The following is a 19,930-nucleotide window of genomic DNA, read 5'->3' as shown; positions in this document are numbered from 1 at the left end:
GGCCATACTTAAACAGTCTATACATTTCTGTGCCTTGACTAAATGAATCGATGTAATGAAAAAGACATTTTTCAAAGGTGAGAAAAGGTGCCACCTTGGGGACACAATCTCTGGCGTAACTCTTTTGGGCAATGCGCAGCCATCCAAGTTCAGCAGTGTCGAGAAAAGGTGCATTATCTCTGGTCTTGGTGCAATGCCTTCTTGTATTTCTGTCTTTTCAAGATACATTCCTCAAGGTGTTGTGTACCACTCGTCTCAATACACACGTGCTCAAAAAGCATTGACACCATCATAGTCCTCGAAGATGAAAAGTTTGGTATTATTCATATCATCTTTTGTTACAAGATTGGAGACACGCGCAAGTAACCATTTCCGAAGCTGGGCAAGAAACTCTGCATTGAGATTCTTCGTCCCATCTCCCTTATTTCATGTATCGGTAAATTAATGGAACACGTTATCCTTAATCAACTGCAGGGTTATGCAAAAGACTGCGACCTGCTTCCCCTTCCCCCATGATTGGCTTTCGCGCAAACCTCTCCATGCAGGATTCAATGCTCCAGCTAAAGGCAGGCATTCTAGATCCCGGGTATGGGGCGGGAATGAGAGCTGTGCTCGGGCTAGGCCTGAACAAGGCTTTCAACAATGTCTCGCACAAAGCAATTATGTCCAATCTGTCCGTCATTAACCCCGGAGAGCGGGTATTTCGATATATTTGTTCTTTCCCCTCGGACAGGGCTGCTGAACTTGAGGTAGGCAAGATCAAGTCGGATCCTATTCCCTTGAGTGGCAGAAGCACACCGCAAGGCTCCATCCCCTCGCCTTTCCTCTTTAACTTGTCCCTTATTAACTTCCCCCTAAACTCGCTGCCACACCGGGGCTACAGCACTCTCTACACAGACGACATTACACTGTGGCTAACCACAAAAAATGACGTCCAAGTAGAGAGTACCCTGCAGCAGGCGGTGGATGCGATTTAAACTTACGCTCAAAGGGCAAGCCTCTCGTGCTCACACCCAAAATCGGACCTTTTTGTCCTTAGAGACAATCCTAGAGGAAAAAATGCAAAGAATTATGTCCCTCCACCTCCCTTCAACACGTGTGTTGGAGGCCTCCCTATTCCGTAGGTACCTCAATATGGATTTTGAAATTGTACATGCAAAGAAACCACAAAAACAAAGAAACATTAGACAGACTCAAAACCCCTGAGAACACATCGGCACGACTCATCAGGTGAATAGCCAACCGGTGCACCAAAGAGGGATTGTGGTTGTGGCCCAGCTGCGACAGCCCTACCGAAGTGATGCGGGGCTGAAAGGCCAATGTTACCGAGAACTGCCCCCCCGGCGTGAATGGAGTCCTGGAGTAGGGCGAGGGGGGCCCGCAGCGACACCCCCGGAGGTGCTGAAGGCTTCCCACCCGGTTGGTAAAGGCTGCCAGCCCCCGAGCTGTGGTTCCGGTCGGGAAACACGCTGCCCGAAAACGAGAAGTTCAGCCCAGGCCGGTCTTCGTCCAAAACGGTGACCCATCCTTTCATTGTCTCCAAGGAGAGGACCATTGGGCGTAAACCAAGCTACGTCTCGAGGCAGCAGCTGCAGGGCCGATGACAGTTTACCACCCGAACGCCATGCATCCCCTTCGACAAATATGGCCGCATCACAATGCTCCCAACACACAACACGCAGAGACGGCAAAAGTCCAAGAAGCGCACACAGCGAGGGAGCAGCACCACACACTTTCACAATCAGCCGCCAGAAACTAGACACTGCAACACCAGCAGCATTGCCACACCCAAAAATTAAATCACTGAAAAAAAAAAAAAAAACGCTGAGGGTCCCGAGGCACTTCCCCCCACCCACAAAGGAAGAAAAAAAAACAATGCCGGGAATGCCGATTTCGGATCGTTCCCCCTCTTCTATATCTCACGGCAGCCGAGGTTTCTCCTCGGCTGCCGTGGGGCGCCTGCAGCACCTTCCGGTGGCTAAAAGAAAGCGGCACGTCGGGAGCTGGCATCAGGATCCCAATCGACCCCGTGGTGACACGACCATGCGATCGTCTCCGAGGCGAGGCAATTGCATAGCCGCCTTGCAACAATGATGCCAGAATGGTTTGATGGGCGCCCTCGTGAAAGCACGGTGCACCATAATATTGACAATATAAACTTGCTATATATTTCAGGTTATGATTTCCACTATAAAGTCAAAATACACGACATGGGTTTTGCTCGATTGTTTCCTGCGTTCAATGTGCACAAAATCACGAACTGCTAAGTTTCCGGCATATTCTTTTTCTTATATCGTAGGTATATCTTGCGAATATATGGAAGTACTAATTCAATTTCTCTGCTCTTACAAGGCTGCACTGAAATGAGATGAAGGAAGGCACTACATTTTCCGGGCTGTAGGCCATATGCAAAAAGTTTTGGTAGCTATCATCATCAACATCATGCACTGGATAGACATGCCCCCATGTTGGGAGATTGTTGTCATCTGGCTCGCTTGATTATAGCTTAATCCCCCACATATCTGCAGCTCATTTCTGCCGTCATATTTGTAATTTCTGATCGCTGCAATGGCACCGGACAGGTCTAGTGACCTGTCCTGTTTGCCAGTGTTCCCTGATGGCTTTGTCGATGCCTACTACGAATTGAAGACTGCATCGGAAAGGCACAAACGGCGGAGTTGCAACTTTATGACAGCGTCGTACGTGAGGCTCCCATCGCTGCGTACGAAGCTAGTTATGCGAGTACATGAACTGAATCAAACCTTCCCTTTCTTTTGATGTTGTGCACGATGCTCGAGAAAGACCCATACCTCCCGCATTTGCTAGCTCTTAAAACATTTTGTTTGTGAGAGAACTACCCAGACCTCCACATCCGCATCCAGCTGATCCATCTCGGCCACTATTTTACATTTTAGACCCAGTTCATGTGTCGAAGTCAGTGAGAAATAATTGGCTGAACCAGCGGAACAGTGGAAAAGTGCATGCATTTTCCCGACCCAAGTAGCACTGACCCCAAGCCACCTATCCTAACAGCATCCTTTCTTACAGAATGAGCTATTAAAGATAGCACCAACACTGCCTTTAAAGGCACTCGACCCTTCTAATATTTAAAGACAAAATGTTAAGCTTGCACTGCGAATTTTCAACGAGTCGACAGTAGCTGCACTGAACTCTACCACCATTCAGCATGCAAAAGAGACTGCAGTCTTCATAGGCACCAGTCTAACATGGTGCTGAATCGTAAATGTCAAGACTCCGAGAAAAGGCGAACGCCTGCGGGATGACATGCAGTACCCAGTAAGTTCAGCATGGTGCCCGCAGTTGGAATTTTTGAAAAAAGTTCCAGAGTGGCTTGATTACTGGGCCAGCCTTAAGCATGATGCGGGACGTTTCACACCAGAAATGCACGTGGCTCTCGGCCACACAAGCCATGCTCTGCGTGAAATTTCTCTCTACTGTTTGCAGGAGCTGGGGTTCAAATATGTAGTGCTTGGAAAATTTCAGACCAATTCGCTTGAAGAGAAAGATTCGGAAAGTACCGCCAGCTGAGTGGTTCCCAGTACCATGTCCCGGTTCGACAGATTTATGAATCTGAGAACAAACTAAGGCTGCAGAAAGTACAAGACCTTCCTGACTTGGAGGTCATGGCGGCACCAGTGTCGAAAATCACTGCTGATTCAGTTCACAAGCAGCTTCAAATTGAGGTTACAAATGCTGACATAGGGAAGAAAGCTTCAAGGATGCCAGTTGTGACTACGTTGCAGGACACCGTGCACATGTTGCGTTGAAGAAGCTGATATGTGCATCTTGCAAAGGATTTGAACAATGACGAAAACATACTCATCGCAGGTATGACAAGGGGAGGCTCAAAATTCAATCAAGCAGTTGTAGTGAATGCAGTGCTCTTCACTGAAATTGTCCTTGACAAGCTGAGAAAAAAGCAGTATGCTTCACAATTTCTTGCTCTGACCAACCAGAAGGAGGCACTTGCAGCAGTTGTGCCTCATGCTCTCAGTAATTTTGAACCTCTTGACTACTGAGATTCGGGTCATTCCCCATAGGAGCTCATGCATCATACCTTGAGTGCAGCGGCAAATATATTGCTGAACAATCTGTGCAAAATGGTAAACATCCAACTAAGAATTCCGAAAAGAAAGCGGAAGCTGCAGACAGCATATGATAAACAGACTAATCCAAATGAAACCCGAAAGCTGCAAACTCTGCAGAAATAAAAATAATTTTGATTGTGTAAAGGTAAGCCATCTCGTGTGATATTGTACTGCAATCCTTTTTTCTTCATTTTTGTTATCTCCTGTAATAAATCAGTTGTTTTTGAAGACCTCTATCAATACCTTCCTGGCCTTTCTTCCTCTGCATTGCCAATCTGCTATGCATTTTGTGTTTCTTTGAATGTTAGGTATTGCTACTCTAGTGACTAGATAAATATTTTTCAGAAGGGATCACACCAGAAGCAATTTTTCGACAGGCACCACGGCGATTTGACTTGTGTTCATAACATCCATCGCGGTGCACAGGCACGCTTATGTATAAGCATAGCAAAAAAAAAAAAAAAAAAAAACTACTGTATTTTTTTTGTTTTGGAAAACTATTTTCTAGGCATAGCCCTAATTCTTATTGTCTTTATGCAACCTAAGCGATGGTATCAGCAACCTTCGGTAACCAGCGCGTCGTAAACCTTCCGAGCGCGCGAGGTGAAGCCGACCTTCAAGCCCATCCCACATGCGCAATGTCACGGAAGCGCGCGGAGGCCTTGAGTCAGTCTCGGTGGTGGCGGTAAAACCCAGTGTTCTCCTTGTCCGGATCATCCCAGAAGAGTTGGTACACCATCTTGGCATCAAAATCCGCGTCACCGAACGAATTGACGTTCCGCACCGGTAATACGTACACTCTGTCGGCGAACTCGTTCAGGAATCAAACGAGCGCCAACATTATTGAGCGAGGAATCAATCTTTCGTGGCTGTGGCTGAATTGTTGACACCGTTAGCTGCAGCGTAGTTAAGCCCATTAAGTCCAACGTTCTTAGGCCCCCAGGTAGCACAATTGCCTGGTTTAGCTGGGGCCAGAATTGGCATTTAGTTGTCATAGCTTGGCCACGACTGCCCAGCCATTTACGTCTTTATGCCAGCCTGGCGTTTCACAGTCTTTCTTTGCACCAGAAAGCCACGGAACTGCCAAGGAAAGTCTTTCCCGGTTGACCAGTCAATTTCCTTGGTCATTGATGGCCAGTGTAAACAGGCCACTGCCATTATTTATGTACCCTGGCTGTCTATTGATTTTCCTCGGTCAGAGATGGCCAAGGTAGCAATGCCTCTGCCAAGCTTTGAGGTTCCATGGTGGTTTGTAGGAATTCCCTGGTCCACTCAATACAAGCAACCGCCAGTATTCAGACATGTTGCCAGATCGAAGATAGGGTGAGCCAAGGAATAGCAGGGAATTGCCGCTATGCACTGTTCCGTGGCTCAAGCTCGTATTTCATTGGACCCAGTATGCTTGCTGAAAGCCACTGTTACTTTATAGCTCGTTTAACTTTTTTCACTTTCTTTTTTTAATTCGTACGAGCGTTCTCTTAACATATTTTTGGCGCTTTGTGGTACGAGCCCTCGCAGTAGAAAGCGACGTTTCAGTGCGAGATGTCTGTTTTAGTTGCAGACATAAAAAAGAACATGTTTTCCCCATTGAAAAAGAAAAAAAAATATTTGAAAACAGTTTGGATATGAACAGGCCAAACTCGAAATGAACTGGTTGTTGTAGAATTGTAACAGACAAATCGGAAATCAAACTGTCTAAATTGGTCGAACTCGAACTTTATAACTTTCGCGCTTTTTACCGCGGCCTTTATTTATCCTGGCTTGCACGGACAAGCCGCTTCCATCGCAAGTGCCCGAGGCGGGGAGCCTCCCACGTGATGTTGGAAAAGCGCGGGAAGACTCCCGCACCCCCAAGTGAATCACGCGTCTGGAATGCGCCACAGTATTTGGCGCCAGTGCCCCGGGACCGGAGATGATGCTGTGTTCCCCTCCCCACGCGCAGCGCGGATGCCTTGAAACTTGGAGAGCTGCTCACGTGCCAGGACAGGGAGCGCGCAGGCCAATCAGCGCGGCCTTCGCGTCCGCTCGAAGCGCCCGTTTGAGTCGGCGGCAATGCAATACCAAAAAAAAACGAAAAAAAAAAACGGATCTGGCGTGGCGCGAATTTGGGTCTTTGTTCCCGCCAGTGCCCGCTGCTGTTCTGCTTGGGGAGGTTAGAAGCTGCTGTGTTTGTGATAGTTTGCCGGTGCCTTGAGTGCACCCTCTGCCGATGGTTCCTGTGGCTGATGATGTCCTCCGCCTGAGTTCCACTCGCTCGTGGGCGCAATGGCTGCATCCCAGAACGGCGTGTTCGGAATTCGCTCCGTCCTGATTGCAGAACGGCGTGCGCGGAATTCGCTCCGTCCTGATTGGCTCGCTGTCTCTTGTCTCCGCGCCAGCGAGCCAGGTAAGCAGGCTCGACCATTTGGATTCATTTTTGTAATCAGGTGCATGTGAAACTGAAGCTGTTTGCAACCCAATTTGGAACAGGTATGCTAGTAATGCAACCTCCAGTGTATACATTCAGCTTCAGAGATCCTCTACAACAGGGGTTAACCACTGTGGTAGAGCATCCGGCTGTTGTTACCCCCTTCCTGCCTTCCCAGTCTTTCGTCCGCTACGCAACTTGCGATTGCGAGTTGCATGGCGGACGACGGACTGGGGTTGGCAGGAGGGGGGTAGCAACAGCAGCATCTTTTCATTCCTAGGCGTTGTTTTGCGTAAAGCCTGAACCGCATGTAAGCGATTAAGCGAGCGACGAGCGGCAGAGATTCCCCGCAATCGCTCGTCGCGTTGCTCGGTTTTTGGATTTCTAGAAATCGTCGCTCATCGCCTTGGTCGCTTGCTCCCGTTGCTTTCATGCGGTTTGCCGCGTCGTACGAGTGACCGAACGACAACGAAGCGGATCATCATCGCTTGTCAAATCGCTTAGATGCGGTTTACACTTACCGTAATTGCCGCGAGACTGGCACCACATGTGCAATTAGCACACACTTCCGTATTCTCTCTCATACTGTTTATGGTAGTGCATATATTTTGTTCGTGGCATTAGTTACATACCGTTTTAGAATAGACGGGTGAAAATAAATCTGCCACTGTTCTAATTACTGATGTTTATTATTATTTCAGATGCCTTGGGGTACTACGTTAGCCACCACCGGAACCCCGACACTCCAGAAGATGTGGAGAATCTCGCCAACCGCCTGGGACGCATCAATAATATCATGACAATTTTTTTTGCATGGTACATATGTCTTTATGCTTATTTTCGTAGCCTGCAGTATGTGCTTTTTTTGTGGAAATAAATTTTATTTTATTGATTTGCGACGTGTGTTGTCAATATGACCAGTTAAACTGGTTAAACTGCATGGTGAATTTCTATTGTTTAGCCAAGCTTGGCTGACCACCCAGCCACTAACCTGGCCCATGCTGTATATGCAATAAAGAGCCAAGCTTGGGGTACCACTGAGCTTCCCGCCTGGCCCATGCCGTAATTCCAGCGGTGAGCCAGTCCATGGCTACACAGGGAACTGCCGGTGGTCGCCAGACTGGCATACCAGGATGGGGCTGCCTAGCGCCATGGTGCAAAACAATCTAGGCCCAGTGAAACTTCCCCGGCTACCCAGTCTAGCTCAAGTTTGAGCCGGTCGTAATGTGCTGCTTGGGCCTATGACCGCCAAATTGTCTTCGATTGCATTTTGAATTTTTTTATTACTTGACAGTATTTAGGAACTGTAACCATTTTTTGATCAATTTTGTTTTTAAAGATTACAATTTTTTTTTCAAATTGAGAGTTTTAGGTAGACAACTTAGGCCACGAAGAGATATCAGCAAGAGTCAATAATCCATCCGTATCCAGGTTGTGTTTACCTTCACGTGGCTTTTTTTTTTATAGCGTGACCATAGCAATTGCAGCTCCATTCAAAACCTTATTACCGGGACTATTACCTCTGTCCGAGAGCAATAATGCTGAAGTTATGCTCTCTGCGAACAAACACAATGTTCGGAAGCAGTAACGGCAGTATACGGAGCCTGATGCTGCAGCCTTTGAGCGTATGCCCAAAGTCGACGGCGCATAGGCTTATTGTTGCTAGGTTGCAAACACCAGCTGCTACTAGTACCACATTGTCTCCTTCAGTGGAATCTCAACCGACTGCGCTTTCGCCAGGAGTGCAGAACTGCGCAAGTAATGCAGAGGAAGATGTTAGTGCTGAAGACAAATATCTTAGCTCCGACGGTAAAGGTGATCCAGCCACAGCAGAAAGTGCTCTAGGCTGTGAGCATGGTGCAGATCAACCCTCTGTCGAATTCGTGACACTGCTGGGAAACGGCACATCTCTGACTTTTGGTGAAGCACTCGTCCTGATCATGGAGTACACGATCAAAGAAGGCCTTTTATGGACGGCCATCGAAAAGCTTCTCGAGCTGCAGAACAAGTGGCTGGGAACCAACAACCTCCCAGAGTCCAAACATTTGTTCCGACAAGTCGCAGGCACTTCTGCAGACAAAGTTTCCTTTCACTTCTACTGCCCAAAATGCGAGACGCACCTGCGAAAAAAGGCGGGTGGCCTGAAAGAAAGGGACATCTGGTTTACGTGCTCGCCATGCGCGGAGCGCTATCTCGGCAAGGACCTTATGTCCACAGGTAGCTACTTCGTGGGTCTGCCGTTGGAAACGCAGTTGGCATCAATCCTGGCGGATGAAACCGTTCGAGAGCAGCTAGCGGCATCACTCGCAGCCAGGGATGCTCCGAGGTCTATGGTGAAATCCGACGTGACTGACGGCGATTTTTACCAAAGCCAGCGTGCAAAGCTCGGTTGTGGGCCCCATGACTTAACAATGTCAATGAACGCAGATGGAAGCCCTGTCTTTAAGTCGGCCAACTACGCCATCTGGCCCGTCCAGCTGACGCCGTGTTTGCGCTGGCGCTCTCCAGTACTGCCGCTGTTGTGGTACAGCGCAAAGCACCCAAATATGACCCTGCTTCTGCAAGCCCTTTCAGCTCAGACGGCACATCTAGCGCAACAAGGGATCACCTGGAGCACCGGGAGCTCAACAGTGAATTCCAAGGCAAGTTTTCCTCACTACATGCTTGATGAACAACTTCGTGTAGCAATGCACAATGGTGCTGGGACATTTTAACCTTCTTATGTGGAAATATTATGTGTGCATACCTTCAGGAGCTCCTAGTCATGCAGCTAGGCAGTAGGCCCTCTACACACATTAACATTGCTCCTGTACTGCTATTATTGTTCATTCATACTGACCAGTTTTCACATCGCCTGTTCCACCAGAAGATTTGTTGCAAATTTGTATGAGAAAACAAGTAATGTCCCGAGCTGCAAATTTGTTCCTGTGTTATGCAGACAACAATCACAGAACTGTGCTGCAGCTTGTTAGGTGATATAGGTGATATTATAGGTGATATTCACATAAATGTTTCTTTACAGGTCTACTGCATCAGCTGTGTAGCTGATGCTCCAGCAAGGGCCGCCATGCACAATGTCATGCAATATAATGGCTACTATGGCTGTTCTTGGTGTCTCCACCCTGGAGTGTGCATTAACAGTAAGAGAAAAACAAAATAGATTGTGGTATTTTTAAGTTATTTAAACAGAAGGACCAATTTAAAACCATGATGAAAAGCCCCAAAAAGATGGACACATAAAAGAAAGCAAACAGCTTTCACAGCACACAGTACCGCGACGTAAAGCGTGACTCAACAACTTTGAAACTGGGAGATAGGTTCTTACGAGCTGAACACGTCCTCTCTACTAGTGATGAGTATGGCTGTCTCAGTGCCTACATTGTATCTCACGTGTACGAGACGTCAACATTCGGAAGTATCGCGCATCTGCATGTTGCTCACAAGCGACCCACCAGGAAGTTGTACAAGCTTGGGGGGGGCTTGTGCATTCTTGCATGTACCTAGGTGTGGATGGAACCGTTACCTTTGCTGAACTTTGCAATGAGTACGAGTCAAGTACCAGGTGATGTCCAGTACTAGGCGCTAAAGGTAAATTTGCTGTATTTATTCGAATATAGGTCAACCATTTTTATTCTTTTAAATTTCCCTAAAAGATAGAAGTTGACTAATAACCGTGACCAAAGATTGTCAACTTATAATCTGAATATAAGTCGTCAACCTTTGGTCACAATGGACCTTTCGTAGAAACATCGGTTCGAAAGTAAATGGTTCCAGTGCCCTCTCTCTCTCTCCCTTCTGGCCGAGCAGAGAGGGGAGATGGTTTCGTTGTGTCGACTTCGGGGCGGAAGATTACGCACGATGGGGACAAAGGTGAGTTTGGGGGTCACGGCGCCCCAATGGGTGAACAGGATGTAGCTGACGTTTTGGATGTGGAACGGGTGGGAGAGGCTTTGCGCGTGCGTTGTTTTCTCGCCTCTTAGCTTCGAACCCAGTCGCGTGTCTAGGTGACAGCACATATTCACCAAGAGGTCAATTATAAGTCGACCACCATTTTTTAGGGTCATTTAATAAAAAAAAGAAAAATGGTTGAACTTTATTCAAATAATTACTGTAAGTTTATTTGTAGTGTACGGTTATCTGCAGCACTACACTTGAGGGGTATCCAGACTGAGGACAGCAGTAGGCCCTCTTTCAAATGGTTTCGGCTGGCTTGGTGCACCATGGAAGCTACGACAACAAGCGTTTATGGCCAGTTAAGAAGCTGGCCGAAAACTGGTGTTGCCGTAGCCTCCACGGTGCACCAAGCCGGTGAGAACCAGTTGGAAAAATTAATTTGGGGGGGTTTACATGCCAAACCAATGCAGGACATCTGACATGCTCCAGCAGAAGACTGAGGATTAATGTAGACCACCTGGGGCCACTTGCTAGAAAGTCTTGACTCAAGTCTTGGCTCAAGTCTTGATTTAGGCACCAGGCGGTCTCGGCTGAGACCGTGACTAAAACCAAGACGGATCCTGCATGGTCTCCGGAGCGGTCTTAGCCAAGTCCGGACTTGAGTGTGGCACCAAGACCTCCAAGAACGAAGTGAGCAGTACCTAGAGAGGGAGTCTAGGGAATACTGAGGAAATACCGGAGAAAACAAAGGCTGCCTTCCAAATCTACTCGAATGGATCCGAGTTACCCTGGCGGATCATGTCACGTGACAATAAAAATCGAGCAATGCTGAATGCGGGTAGGTTTTCGATTGCAAAGGAACAAAACCTTTACCCTAGAGTGAGACCGAGTAAATTTTCGAACACTGCCAAAGATTCCGGACGTGGAAGTGACGAGTTGTGACCTCCTGTCCAATAAGAAAGCGCCGGCGACGCGAGGCGGCAAGCGAGAGATTGTCTGCTTCTGCTACGCTGCGATCGGTTTCGGCAAAGAGAAACGACAGTCGAAAAACAGCAGCACATGTCTCGTACAAAACGTAATTCCGTAAAAAAAAAAAAAATAAAAAAAAAAAAAAAGGTCAGCGATTTGCGGTTTTGGGTGGTGTTTAGTGCGCACCAACGCTGTCATATTGCTTCGTATTTAGGGTGACCAGACGTCCCGTTTTGGCCGGGACAGTCCCATTTTTGAAGTCCGTTTTTGCCGTCCCGTCTTTTTGACCCAATAAAGAATCATGTCCCGTCTTCGCAGGAGCGCATAGTTTCGAAATTGGCACCAAGCGAGCTGAAGCAAACCGAAACTATGCCTGCTCTTTAAAAGTGTATTTTACAAAAATAACCGTAGGTACTTTAAAATATTTACCCAGAGAGTAATATGTATAACTGTTGTTGCCCACAAACACTTTTTGTCGACGCGTGTGTAGAAATATTCTTTTGAGTTATTGGAGATTGATTGATTATTAGGTGTTTAATGGCGCAAAAGCAACATAGGCCATGCTGCGCCAAAGGAATAGTTAAAAGACTTTATAGTAAAAGGAAGGAATTACTATGCAGAGGATCTAAAACTGGTGCAGGTAGCCAGTTTTTTTAAAGGGCATCTCCGCCGTAATTTTTAAAGTCACCGATTTCTATAAAATTTTCACCATGTATTTGGATGCCCTTCCTGAGCATGTGTACGAAATATCTCGGAAAAATATTATTTTCTTAGAAGAAAATGAATTTTGAAATTTACACATCCACACCCAAATCACTTGCTGCCGCCCTACTGGCAACACTGAGGAAGAGCGGCACACGGAGGCTCCCATGATGGCACTGACGTTGCCGTGACGTCACATGTTGGTCAGGGTGCTTGCTTTGGAGCTTGTTGGTGCTAGGACTGTCTGGTTTTTGCTTATTTTATCGGTTTATACAGTTATGTAAGAGCGCGTAATGGCGGCTGGAGGGAATTGGTGTTGTGCTGTAGGGTGTAATAACACTTGAAGAAACGCAGCAATGTGACATTTCACAGTTTTCCGACCGACAAGTCGACACGAAAGAAGTGGGTCCTGGCAGTCCGACGTGAACGCTGGCTCCCAAGTAAAAACAGCCGAATCTGCTCCGACCACTTCTCACCGGATTGCTATGACGCTAGCGTGCGACTGGGGGAATCTTAAGGATTGGGCGGGGACGGGCGCAGAAAGAAGCTACTCAAATGTGCCGTGCCTACCGTGTTCGCGCACACACAACTCGGACAGCCGCCGATCGAGCGACGAGCGTTTGCAAAGAGGAGAAGAATGCAGGTAAGGGTGCTTTATGTCGCTCTGAAATAACAACCAGATGCCGCTTCCGCTTCGGAAGCGGCATCTTGGTCCACAAGGTGGCGGATCACGAATGCAGCCGCCGCTGGCGCTTCCCTCGGAGGCGATGCCGGCGGATCGTATGAAGACGGGTTATCGTCATCGTCCTCAAAATCTAGCCGCATATCCTCATCATTGCTCGATTCAGACGGGCTTGATGAGTCCATTTTCATCTGCGGCACGAACACAAAACAGTGACCTGCTGCCAGGCTGGCCAGGCTCAAACTGCACACGTGCGAGTGTTTATACCATATGTGACGTCACATCAAAATGGCGGACCAGTCGAGTGGCAAGTTAGTTTCGGTTTCGGTTTCAGCGTATTTTAACGATTATAAATTATGTAAACAGTTTTTTAATGATTTAACCGCTGCTATAGGCTAAATTTTTAGTACCCTTTCCGAAAATATGTTTCGATAAAAACGCTCAAATTGACGGCGGAGCTGCCCTTTAAGAAAATCTAAAATATGACCAAAAGGAACTAAAGGTTGATCTCCCAGTAAAAAGGCTGGATGAAATGGAAGGTATCCAGAAAAGGCAGGGAAACTTGTTCGACGTTCTTGATCAAAGAATTTGCAGTGCCATAGAATATGCAGCATTGTTAGCAATTCACCGCAGTGCTCACAGACTGGGGTGTCCTCACCACAAAGAAGGTGTCGATGGGTGACACGTGAATGTCCAATTCTCAAACGACACATTAAAACTTCATGGTGACGGTCTCTATGGTGCGAACTCTCCCATACCTCCAAACGTGGTTTGATGACATGTGGCTTATTATTTATTTCTTTGTCCCAGTCTTGCTGCCAGGCATTATGAATTGCTTTTTTAAGAACTGGTTTAAAATCTTCTTGAGGCAGCTGAACGGGTGTTTCCAGAGCATCCTTAACAGACGCTGCCAGCCTATCCGCCTTCTCATTACCTGAAATTCCCACATGGCTTGGTACCCAGCACAGCTTGATATTGTATCCCATTTGGAAAGCCAGGTTTAACTCTACCCGTACTTGTTGCACGAGCCGATTCTTAGAATCATTGAGGGAACAGAGAGAGAGGATAGCAGTCTGGGAGTCCACAAACAAGATAGCTTTCCTGATGTTGTTGCCTAATATATATTCGATGACCATGAGCACACCATAAAGTTCTGCAGTAAAAATGCTGGCAACAGAGTGAAGCCGTCGAGCTTTTACAAAGTGTTCTGAATATACAGCCGAACCGACAAAGTGTGAAGTTTTTGCACCATCAGTGAAGAATTGTGCATGGTCCTTATACTTAGCTTGCAAGGTCATAAACTCTTCCTGAAGGACTAGTGGTGCAACAGTTCGCTTATTGTATTTCGCTAGCGACCAGTTACAGGTATAGTGCACCGCCTTCCAAGGAGCAATGCTTCGAACTTTCGTCATCAAGCTACGCTCAGGAAGTGCAAGCTGCAGGGATGCAGACATGCATTGAATGCGGAGGCTTAAAGGCCGTACTATACTTGGCTTGTTCTCAAAAAGACGTAAAAAATGAGATACCTGCAAACAACGGAAGGATGGGTGTTCAGGGTCAGATTTGACTTTATAACTATAGCATAGGCTGAGGAACTGTCTTCGCTTTTCTAGTGGCATTTGGTACGTTTCTGCATACAAACTCGGGACAGGCGACGTTCGGAAGGCCCCCGTGGCAAGTCGAAGTCCAAGGTGATGCACAGGATCTAGCATTTTTAAAGATGACGGTCGTGCCGAGCCATATACAACCGCACCATAGTCGAGGCGGGAACGAACCAGCGAGTTGTAGAGTCGCAGGAGGCATCTCCTGTCAGAACCCCAGGACATGTGTGGAAGCACCTTGAGAACATTGGCAGATTTAAGACACTTTCGCTTCAGTTCTTTTAGATGGGTCTGAAAAGTGAGCTTCTTATCAAAAATAACACCCAAGAATTTGTGTTCATGCCTAACGGTTACATCAATGCCATTCATCTGCAAGCTGGGATCTAGCGACAACCCTCGACGTAATGAAAAAGGCACGCACACTTTTTTCTGGTGCAAACCGGAAGCCATTTTCATCGGCCCACTTACTCATCTTATTTATTGCTATCTGCAATTGGCGCTCACAAATTGACAAGTTGCAGGAGGAGAAAGCGATCTGGACATCGTCTACGTACAATGAATAAAAAACTGATGGTGGTATAACTGCAGCGAGGCTGTTGATCTTAATTACGAACAAGGTAACACTCAAGACACCTCCTTGTGGGACGCCGTTTTCCTGTGTAAAAACATCTGAGAGCGTGGATCCCAGGCGGACTTGAAAGAAACGGTCTGTCAAGAAGTCCTTTAAGCAACGCAGCATGCGACCACGAACGCCACAGCTATACAGGTCCTGAAGTATTCCGTCCCGCCATGCCGTATCGTAAGCTTTCTGTAAATCAAAAAAGACAGAAACGCAATGCTGCCGGTTCACAAAAGCCTCACGCACGAAAGTCTCCAACCGGACAAGGTGATCTAACGTTGAGCGACCTCTTCTAAAACCACACTGGTTTTTATTGAAAATTTTCTTTTGTTCTAGAATGTATACTAGCCTTCTGTTAATAAGCCGTTCATAAGTTTTTCCTAGACAACTAGTCAGTGCTATAGGCCGATAACTTGCTGGTAGGGAAGGGTTTTTGCCAGGCTTCAAGATGGGAATGATGTGTGCTTGCTTCCAGCACTGTGGAAAACAAGAAGCTTCCCATAAATAATTAAAGAAAGACAACAAATTCACCAAGGATTCAGCCGACAAGTGCCTCAGCAGTTCATAATGAATCATATCTGGACCAGGTGCCGACTGCTTCCTTACTGCAAGGGCAAATTCAAGCTCACACATTGTGAACGGCCGGTTGTAACCAGTATCACTTCCAGAGAAATCAATATGCTGTTTTTCTGCCAAGGACCTGAACTTTTTAAATTTGGTAGAGTAATTTGAAGAACCGGAGACTTCTCGAAAATGATCAGCAAGAATGTCAGCCTGATCTTTTAGTGATGGGGATGATGAAGGAAAAAGGGGAATGCTGAAGGAGTGGTAAGTACCTCGAATTTTTTTAACACGATCCCATACCTCCTTTGCAGGAACAAAACTGTTTAGGGAGGATACATATTTCACCCATGAGGTCTTCTTGGCTTGTTTTCGTGTCCAACGAGCTTTTGCTTTACACTGTTTGAATTTGATCTTGTTTTGAACAGTCGGGTACCGCCGAAACTTTCCCCAAGCCTTATCCTGAGCTTTTATGGTGGTTGTACAGTCCTTGTTCCACCAAGGCTTGCATTTCTTGGGAATATTTCCAGAAGTTCGGGGAACTGACCGAGAAGCAGCATTTATAATTTTTTCGGTAAGATAAAGAGTCGCTTCCTCAGGAGACATAGCTAAAAAAACAGCGGGATCAACCACTGCCTCCAGAAAAAATAAAGCCCAGTCGGCTTTATCTAACTTCCACTTGGGAGCACAAGCTCGAAGAGAAGGAAGGGATACTGAACTTTCTAAAATTACAGGAAAATGGTCACTACCGAAAGGATTTTCTAAAACCTTCCAAGAAAAGCAGGGAAGTAAAGTAGGTGATGATATGGAAAGATCAATGGAAGTAAAAGTATTATGAGGTGCACTAAAAAAAGTTGGTTGTCTCTTGTTTAAAAGGCAAAAACCAGATGACAGTAAAAAACGTTCTATGACACCGCCACGAGAGTCTTGACGAGCACTGCCCCACATGGGGTGGTGTGCATTAAAATCTCCCAAGATTAAAAAAGGCTGTGGCAGTTGGCCCACAAGCCCTTGCAGGTCATGTAAATGCACTGGAAAGTTTGGTGGAAGGTAAAGCGAAACAATAGTAATTAGGCGGTCAAGCAGAACACAAACTGCTACTGCCTCTAAGGGGGTTGCGAGAGGGACAGGCGCACAGGCAATACCACTCTGCACAACCACAGCTACTCCACCAGAAGAGGTGTTACAAGAAACACGGTCTTTTCTAAAAACCTGATGTCGCCGTAGTACCTGAGTATGTGTTTCATTAAGATGAGTCTCTTGTAAACAGATGGCAACAGGCTGGAGCTCATCGAGAAAAAAGTTGACATCATCAATATTACGAAAAAGACCGCGGCAGTTCCACTGCATTATACCTATATTTTTAACCATTTAAAACAAAACAAGTATAACATACAAATTATATCAAAAAGCTATATTCCTTACGGTTTAAAATCTATTTTTACACGCGGCGCACTTTGTTTTTTAGGGGGGTTATTCTGCCTCCGGTTAGAGTCACCGGAGGCAGAGGGGGTGGACTCTGATCTTGAGAGGAGAGCCTCCTCATCAGATCTCGACCCACCCTCGTCCATGGGCTCGTCTGCAGTTGCTGGCAGCTGGCCCTTGGAGGTCGACTGCTTTGGCACCTCCCCAGGCTTCCTCTGAGGAGCAGAGGTGTGGGGAGGTAGGCCCCGACTCCGAGAGGTCGAAGCAGCCGGTTGAGCAGGAGACGACATCTCCTGTTCTGGGGCGGATGCAGGCAAAGCAGCATTCACCTTGCGGTTCGGAGGCGGTGCCACTGGCGCCGCTCTCGAGGGTTTAGAGGGGGACCGTGACGGGAGATGCAGGTCGTCCGGAGACGTCTGCGTTCCCATCGAAACTACTGGCCGCGCTGGTCCCCTGCGCACGGCCTCGGCATAAGAGCCCTTCGATACAAAAGCAAAACGCTTCTTTGCCTCAGTGTAGGTAATGTTTTCGGTAACTTTTAATGTAAAAACTTCTTTCTCGTCTTTCCACACAGGGCAAGATCGAGAGTATGCCGGGTGGTTGCCACTACAGTTCACACAAAAAGGCTCATTATCGCACACATCTGCAGCGTGTTCCTTGCTGGAGCACTTTGCACAGGTGTCCCTTCCCCGACAGTTCCGTGACCCATGGCCGAACCTCTGGCACTTAAAGCACCATTGAGGGTTCGGCACATAAGGTCGGACCCGGCATTGAAGGTAACCTGCCTTTACAGTCTGTGGCAGAGTGGTTGAATCGAAAGTCAAAATGATATGTTTTATCTTCCGTTCCACACCATCACGGCGCATAGTGATCTGTCGTGCATCTATAACTCCTTGACTAGAGAGGCCCTCAATTATCTCTGGCTCAGGTGAGTCAAGCAAGTCATCCTCAGAAATGACCCCTTGAACACTGTTCAGTTTGCGGTGAGGACTGACGCTTACTTTGTAGTCAGAGACAAGGTTCAGTTTAAGGAGGGCATCACTTTGCTGCTTTGTGTTGACCTCGACAAGGAGATAATCAGATCCCATCTTCTTTGCATTGTAATTGGCGCCAATAACACTCTCAAGAACTTTGGAGACTAGAAAGGGAGAAAGTTTGCCAAGTGGCTTGTCACCTTCCGAGTGCATAACAAGGAACTTCGGGAATTTTTCCAGTACAAAAGATTGTTTCGTGTTCAGTGCTTCGGTGCGGCCCCTTTTGGGGGGCCGATCAAAAGGTTTAAGTTTGGAACCCATATGAAGGGGGAGGGTTTTCAGAAACTGTGGTGCACCGCCCACCACCGAGCCCAACAAGGGAATAGGTAACGCTCCATAACAAGAATGGCTTGGCTGAAGACGTTACGCTATTAGTGCTGCCCAGTCTATATCACCAAGAGTGGTTTTGGACAAGGTGTCTGTTGCCACCCAAGGTTAGCCCTTGCCGCCAAAGGAGTTGAAAAGGAAAGAAGAGAAATGAGAAGAGTGAAAAGGAGGAGAAGACAAGGGTGAAAGTAGAGAGGGGATAGTAGAAGTGGCGACTAGACTGAATCATCCTGGCCGGGCCTTACCAGGACTCCCGTCTACGAGAAGCAGGGGCCGAAGTGGTGTATTGCCTCACCCGGGGGGCCCCGAAGGGTCCAAACCTACCCCGGGCTCGGCTCAACCACCAGGATGCCCTTTTCCCCTGACACGGGAAGGCCACGCACAGCCATACGTGGGCGGGCGAACCCGCATGGCTCGGGGTCCGTGGAGACGCCACTCTCCAAACACCTGCTTTCACAGGTGCCCCCTGCGGGGGAGTTATTGGATATAGCACGCATGTAGAATCTCGGTTGGCAACACTACACTATTTTTCGAAAATGGCGAAGAAACGCGCGTGTGTTTTCAACGAAGATCTTCGCAATGAGTATACGTTTCTTAGCCCAACATACTGTAACAGCAGAGTTCTTTGTCGAACCTGTGGAACATGTTTTTCCCTTGCGCATGGAGGCCATAGCAACATCAGCCAGCCCATCAGAAGTCAGAAGCACAAGAACGCGGAGAAGGCCAGGTCCGTGAGTGCCAGCGTGTCTTCATTTTTCCATCAAAACTCTGATGCTGACAAAGTGGCCGTTGCAGAGGCGTTGTTTGCCTACCACACCATCAGACACGGGCAGACATTTCGGTCTAATGACTGTACGTCGCAACTGATTAAAAAACTCTTCCAGCCCAGGTACTGTAGTGCGCGTACAAAGTGCGAAGTTATAATCTGCAATGTCTTGGCACCCTTGTTGTTGGAAGAATTGACAGCAAGTCTCAACAACTGTTCCTACGTCACGCTAAGTGTAGATGCGTCGAACAGGAAAGAGCAAAAGATGTTTCCTCTCCTGGTGAGGTACTTTGATCCAAGAAGCGGGGTACAAACAAAAGTGCTGGAGTTCTCTTCTCTCAGTGGCGAAACATCCAACCTCCAAACTTCGTATCTTAATACGGTCATTGAGAAGTATTCCCTGCAGACCAAGGTTGTGGGTCTTTGTGCAGACAACACGAACACAAACTTCGGTGGCGCCAAGCGATTGGGGCAGAACAATGTGTGGCGAAAGCTGCAGAAAGCTCTGGGGAGGAACGTCATTGGCATTGGCTGTGGTGCCCACATCGTGCACAACTGCCTGCAGTCAGGAGTCCATTGCTTGCCCTTTGACGTCGAGAGCTTCGCCGTAAAGGTTTACAAGTACTTTCACATATACACAGTGAGAGTGGAAGAACTCAAGGAGTTTTGTGCGTTTGCTGGCATAGAGTATGCCAAACTTCTGGAACATGGAAGCACGCGTTTCCTGTCACTCGGTCCAGCACTTGAGCGAATTCTGAAAATATTTGAAGGGCTGCGCTCCTATTTTCTCTCAGAGGAAAAGTGCCCGGCAATGTTGAAAGCACATTTTGAACA

The 19,930-nt window shown here is 47.4% G+C and overlaps 1 pseudogene; it reads left to right on the top strand.

The window, feature by feature from the left end:
- Positions 1-3,572: 3,572 nt before the first annotated feature.
- LOC121836177 lies at positions 3,573-4,232 on the top strand (annotated as a pseudogene).
- The last annotated feature ends 15,698 nt before the right edge of the window (positions 4,233-19,930 follow it).

This window comes from Ixodes scapularis, unplaced genomic scaffold, assembly GCF_016920785.2.
Source record: "Ixodes scapularis isolate PalLabHiFi unplaced genomic scaffold, ASM1692078v2 PGA_scaffold1__304_contigs__length_218370807, whole genome shotgun sequence".
NCBI lineage: Eukaryota > Metazoa > Arthropoda > Arachnida > Ixodida > Ixodidae > Ixodes > Ixodes scapularis.
This window is presented reverse-complemented; position numbering and strand designations above follow the sequence as displayed.